The 6,537-nt window shown below is 35.7% G+C and overlaps 1 protein-coding gene across 1 annotated transcript in view; it reads right to left on the reverse strand.

Annotated features, from left to right (window-relative positions):
- net overlaps window positions 1-5,836 on the reverse strand; it is a 176,237-nt gene extending 170,401 nt beyond the window's left edge. The window contains exon 1 of the mRNA XM_069843487.1: window positions 5,519-5,836. The gene's annotated coding sequence lies outside the window, so the exon portion shown is untranslated. The remainder of the gene's footprint in view (window positions 1-5,518) is intronic.
- Window positions 5,837-6,537: the final 701 nt, after the last annotated feature.

The following is a 6,537-nucleotide window of genomic DNA, read 5'->3' on the forward strand; positions in this document are numbered from 1 at the left end:
TTAAACGCTCATATAGTGGTATTTACTTTTGCATATGTCCTTTACAAAAGGAATTTAAAAAGTAAAAATTATTTTCACAATAACAAATGATGCGAGTGAAAACTGAAAAATATGCCGGCTAGGAAGAATTTAACACGAGACTAAATAAATGCAGTTAATTTAAGAGAGCATAACAATATGTTCACAAAAAAAAATAAAAATAAACATGTATAAATGTAGGAAAAGTACTATATATTTTATTTTTATAACCATATACTGATTTATGTTAAGAATGGGAAATCTATCTGTGCGGTAGATAAATTCAAAAGATTTTAACTAGTACAGAAAAGATCTTTACATTAACAGATTACAAATGTATGCAAATGAATGAAATTGTCATTTTCTTGTAATAACATAGAGATTATTTTCTTTTAGTGTGAAGTACTGAAAATTTAACTGCACACAGACTATAATTAATTTAAACACCGACTATAATTAATGTAAATAAATAAAAGTCTAAAAAACTTCTTAAAAACTTCACTGTGTTAAAATTTGTTAAAAGGGTAATATAAGGTATTATTAAGTGTTACAAAGTGAATGGATAACAAATAAACATATCATTAATTCCCATGCTTTCTACAGATACATCCACGAACATCACAACTATAAAATGATGAGTTCAGAGCCATAGTGGGCCAAGCGCCATTTATTAAAAACGGAGAAAGCAAGGGTTCAAGTTAAGTGAATACCATAGTTTAATGAAGATTGACATATCATTCAGTTTTAATGTCTATACTTTATATTACTTTCTATATGCTTCCATTGGTTTATGGTAATAACTTCATTTTAACCCTTGTGTTCTACGGTTTTAGTAAATGGCGCTTGGCCCACTATGGTTCGGAACTCTTCAAATAAACCTGTTTATGCTCAATACTTCATGTAACAGATTTCAGAATCAAATTCATCAATTTTATCTATAGCAAATAACTTAATACTGAGCGTTCGTTTCGAGTCTGGACCGAGAGAGCTGGTATGTGACCCACGTTTTCGTTATGCTATTGGATACAGTAAGATACTGAAGCAGTCAGTATTCAGTCTTCTTATAAAACTGGAAAGAATAATAATAATATTATGGCTGACTAACTCTTTTACTATCCGGCATTAGCTCCTATTCCTGTGTGCCAACGCAGCTAGAGATGTTTCCTTTAATATACACTCACCAAACACATAAATAAAAATTTTCTCTAATGAACAAGTACGAGTCTTACATATTTCACGTCCCCGTGAACTATTACATGCACTAAGCAATGTATTTCACGGATAAAATGATAATTCGACGTTGCTGGTTTCGACAGAAAACATAAAACTTTAGGGATGTATCAAAAAATAGAAAGCCTACCGTATAACAGTCCTCAGTAGGCTAGGCTACTCTTGGCTGCACATTATCTACCCATATATCGCATCCCGATTTACAACATCAAATTACGGATCGTATTTACAACATTTCATCTTTTAGTAAAACATATAATGAAATATGAGTGGAACGGAGAAAAATTCTCTCCCGGGATTTGAACCCGGGTTTTCGGCTCTACGTGCTGATGCTCTATCCACTAAGCCACACCGGATTCCCATCCCGATGTCGGATCGAATCCTCTATTTTAGTAAAACGTTCAGTCTCTCCGAATTGTGATTCATTTTTCTCTTTGTTGTTTCTTTTTTATTGACCTATAACAAGTTTTTCCCTGCACCGAGTATGGGCACCTGTTCCAGGATCCGTAGTGAAACGAAAAATGGCAAAGCCACCGGCTTAGTTCAGACGGTAGAGCGTTTTCCTACTGATCCGGAGTTCCGCTCGGGTGTGGGTTAGATTCCCGCTAATCCTTGGCGAATCCTCGGCCTCATCTCACCAAATACCATCTCGCTATCACTTATTCCATCGACATTAAATAATCTAGTATGTAGTTGATACAGCGTCGTTAAATAGTCAAGTAAAAAATATGTCAGCATTTCAAATTTTTACTATACTCCACTATACTTCATTTTTCATACAGAGGGAATCTAGCCGCCAGATTTTTAAAGTCACATCTCCTCCAGCTCAAGGGAACAGGAAGACACAAACAACTCATAAAAATGTCATTGGACTGATAATTCGACCGCTTTAAAACGTTTGGCGGGTAGTTTCCTTATGCATGAAAAATTATGTATACAACACTATGAGCCATTGACGATTGCTAATGCTATCAGTTAGGACTTAGACCAATGTAACTTGTGTGACCACCTTACGAGCATTAGGGCACCGAAGTTGCGTATAAAATTAGCCGTGCGGACTCTCTCAGTAATATCTCGGCTTCAGAGCTGCTACAGACCTGTGTGACCACTCATTTGAGTTTTAATTGCGAGTTCTGCAATATTAAATAATCTATTACCGTTATGTATTTTCTTTCTTTCGTTTGTGTTGTTTGTTTTGTTTTTTTTCCTTATTATGTATTTTGTGTATGTACCTGTGTAAGCCACCTATAATTGGAAGCCTGCTTCTGTTGGTGGTGGATTTAAATAAATGAATAAATAAATAAATAATAGACACGTACGATACACTTCGAGTTTGCTATAATGAAACATTTTTTGTGAGCTGTGACTACTGTAATTTCGGAATTTCATTTCATACGAAGAGAAAATATATTGCATGCTCTTCATTAATTACGTATTTTATTATAGACCCACATTCTCTATTTGCAAACCGAAATAAAAAAATCTTCTTCTTCTTTCTCCTCCTATCACGTATTAAGCCTGTTACGATCTCACTTCATCGTTTTAGCGGACGGTCCAAAGATCTTATTTCTAAAGGGCGGTAATTTAACGCTTGGCGTGGTATCCTTGTTCTAGGCATCCTGAATATATGAGATTTCCATTTGTCTATAATTTTTAATTTTCTCCAAAACTGGATCAATATTAATTCTTTTGAAATAGGTCTATACAAATTTTTCTTCTTGCCTAATCCAATATAGACAGCGGTTCTTCTTAGAAACTTCATTTCATTGGCAGTCATCACATTTACATATGGTCCTAGCTTCACTTCCATACATGAGAACAGGTCTCGCCAATGTTTTATACGCTTTAATTCTTGTATGTGTTTGGTTTGAAAATATTATTAAACAAAAATAAAACATCGAAACCAGCACAACTGTAGTCCTATTCCCGAAACTGGGTGACGTTTGCTATGCGCCGATGTATCCCTAAATACAACGCATAACTTTATTTGTAAGTTATTATTTTTATGTGAAATGTTTATGCACGAGTCAGTTTCTTAGCAACGGCAATGAGTTACGGCACACTATTCTAATGTCAATATTGCTTAGCAACGGTTCATTCAGACGAAACAGAGTAATTTCATTGTAAATTCTTGTAGGCCTACATAACATATTCAGTAAAGAAATCGAGGAAAATAATGCAACATACAAATTTGATTAAATTTATTTTATTCTCAATCACATTCACTACCCTTATTAATACGAAGTCAGTGGCGTACGCAGAATTTTGTGAAAGGTTATTATTAAAAGTGTCTAAATTTATATTATCGGTATTTTAAATTTTGTGCATTATTATTATTATTATTATTATTATTATTATTATATGTAATCGGCAGGAAAATCCAGGGAAACAAACAAATATATTGAAATACGGTATATGTAATTAAACGCAATATGGAACGTGGAACTCATCTCATACAGGATGAAGAATGTAACTGGCATGATGAATATACTGAGGGAGGGGTAGGAAGACTATGCCTTAAGTCGATGTAGATTTTGTTACTCTGACAGTGAAAAATTAGAGAAGGGAAAACAATTATGGATGTAAAAATACTCAAATCTACATATTATGCTTTTTTAAGTTCAAGGTGGGTTCAAACCCGGTAACCCTTACCTTGCGTACGCCCCTGGTAAGAAGTAATTAATTAAAAATCTAAATGGGCTTACCCCGATAACACCCAACCGACGGTATAAACGTTTCACGCAACTGCAGGGATCCTATGAATTCCCTGTCACTTTATTTTTTTACTTTTTTACCTTTACTAAAAACATGCAACTTTATACTTTATAACATCTGTGGTCTCGTCTGCTGGAACAATTAAATCTGAATTCATAAGAAATGTGGAGCCAGGCAGAATAAAAGCTTTTAGACTTCGCGTTCGTAAGACGGTAAAATAGATTCGGTAATACGTCAAAATAATTACAAGGTAAGGTTCGCAGAATTATGTGAGGGGCGCACGTGACCCCGTCGTTAACTGTCGCAGTTCACAAACATTAAAAGGGCGTAACTACAAAAATTAAGCTCGCATGAGACGGCTGCATTGATCCTTTTTTAAATACAATGTTCATATACGATTTCATGCTGAACGAAAACAAAACAACGTGAACATTACTTGGTAATAGTGCCTACATCGCTAAGTATACAGAATTCCGTAATTGCGAGCAATCGCGCGAGGAAACTTCCAGGCGGTCGCAATGCGAATAAGCGATTTAAAGTGAAACTGAATCTGCGCACGAGATAAATAAAACTGCACACCTGACGGACTTCCCAAGTGTGGCTATCTTGTGCGAATTTTAAAGCAATTCGATTAGCAACTTACAAAAGTAATTTCCTCTTGCAGCCTAGTATTAATGTGACATGCTAGAAAATATTTTCTGGACTAAATTTCGGAATGTTTTTTTTTTATTATTATTTCATCTTTTTGTATGAGCTATTAGTCTTTTCCATGTTTCATGATTTTAAGTTCTCTTGCGTTGTCTAGTCTCGGATTAAACAATAACGCTCTAAATTGAATCTTACTTGATTTTCTTTGTTTTCATAATTCATCCGTCTTTGTAATTAGAAAGTTTAAGCTGTAAAATATATTAATTTAAAGAAATAACATGCGTGGATTATGATTGCGATAAACATGTTATCATGAGTAAGCGCTTATGCAAAGCAACAAAAATGCAATAAAGAACACTCGATGTGGAGATTGACTACATTAATTACTGTAAGGAAAACATCAGTATATGAAATTCCTTTCAATATATCGTACAATGACATTAGGATAACTACATGAAGAATTAATTATAAGCGAAACTCCTTTTGAACTCTGAAGTTTCTCTTATAGTCTATTTGAACTTATAGGCAATAAATACGTCGTTAAAGCATTAGAATATAAAACAGAAAGCTTTTAACAAATTGTATAAAATAAAATAACAAAAAATGTATATATACGAGTACAAATAACAATAACTATGTATCATATGACGAAAACAAATATCTAAAAATATCATAATGAAATTAATAAATCGATAAAAGAGTGACAAGCGATAAACGATCTACGTTCAACTGTTTCACTGCAGCGCAATGAAGATAAGTGATATTTACACAAACTAAAACTAATAATTTCTACTAAAACATTCAAAAGTCTTTTAAAAAATCAGATAGCAATAGAAAACAAAACTTGGACTTCGTAAATTTAACTAATGTTACAAAAGAAATGAGAAAATTAGCAGAAATCGCTTACCTTTTCAAGACGAGCAGCTTCTATCCAGGTGACTGGGCGATGAAGTCACAAACATCTGACGACAGATATGAACTGATAGGCAGAAAAAGACGATCGACAGAAGAATCCATCACATGCTTGAAAACAGATCAAGAACAGTTGGTGCACTCACTTCACACTCACACCACAATTCACGCGCGCACACACTCACTGTTGTTATTATTATTACTACTGTTTGGGAACAGCGCGAGCTCACATGTTCTCGCGTAAACACGTGTGCAGCGCGGCGGCAGGGAAGTTCACCCTCGACTCGACAGCGTGATCCGTCCCGCAGACCGAATGCGACTGACTTTGTCTTCCTGACGACCGGCACCGGCGCCACGAGGTTGGGGAGGGGGCAAGCTCGGAGTGGGGAAGATTCGGACTGGCTGGCGGCCGAGAAGACATGTTCAGTTGGCGGCGGCCGAACAGATGTGCTCCCCGATATCTGGAGCGGCGCCCGCTGTCTCCTGGTTCGATTCCGACCCACCCCGAGTATCGGATTTCCTACACTTCCGGACGTACAAAATTCGACTCCTGGGACCGCCTATCTTCAAACGCTTTCCGACATTTCACTTCTTCCAGGCATTTATACATAGTTTTGCTCTCTTTCCGCTTCCTTCAGTTAGTTTTCCTCTTCCTGTTTAATATCAAGCTATCACTTATTTTCCTGCTCATTATTGGTTTATTCTGTTTCTTCTACTTCTTGTCTAGATCATGTTTTTCTTCTTCTGTTGCTTCTGGGTCTTGCTCTGCTACGTTTCACCCTCTTCTTGCTCTGCTCCAGCCTAATCTTAAGCCTCGTTCGCACTTTTCAAGTAACTTGAATTCAAGCCACTTGAAAATACGAACTTGAAAAGTGTGAACTATGTTTCAAGTTGACTTGAAATCAATTAACGGCTTGAATTCAAGTTTCAAGTGAAGTTGGATCCCTTTCTACTTTTTACTTGACTTGAAAGGACACTTGAAAAGTGTGAACATCACTTGATAACTTGAATTCA

The sequence above is a fragment of the Periplaneta americana genome, chromosome 13, assembly GCF_040183065.1.
Source record: "Periplaneta americana isolate PAMFEO1 chromosome 13, P.americana_PAMFEO1_priV1, whole genome shotgun sequence".
Classification (NCBI taxonomy): Eukaryota; Metazoa; Arthropoda; class Insecta; order Blattodea; family Blattidae; genus Periplaneta; species Periplaneta americana.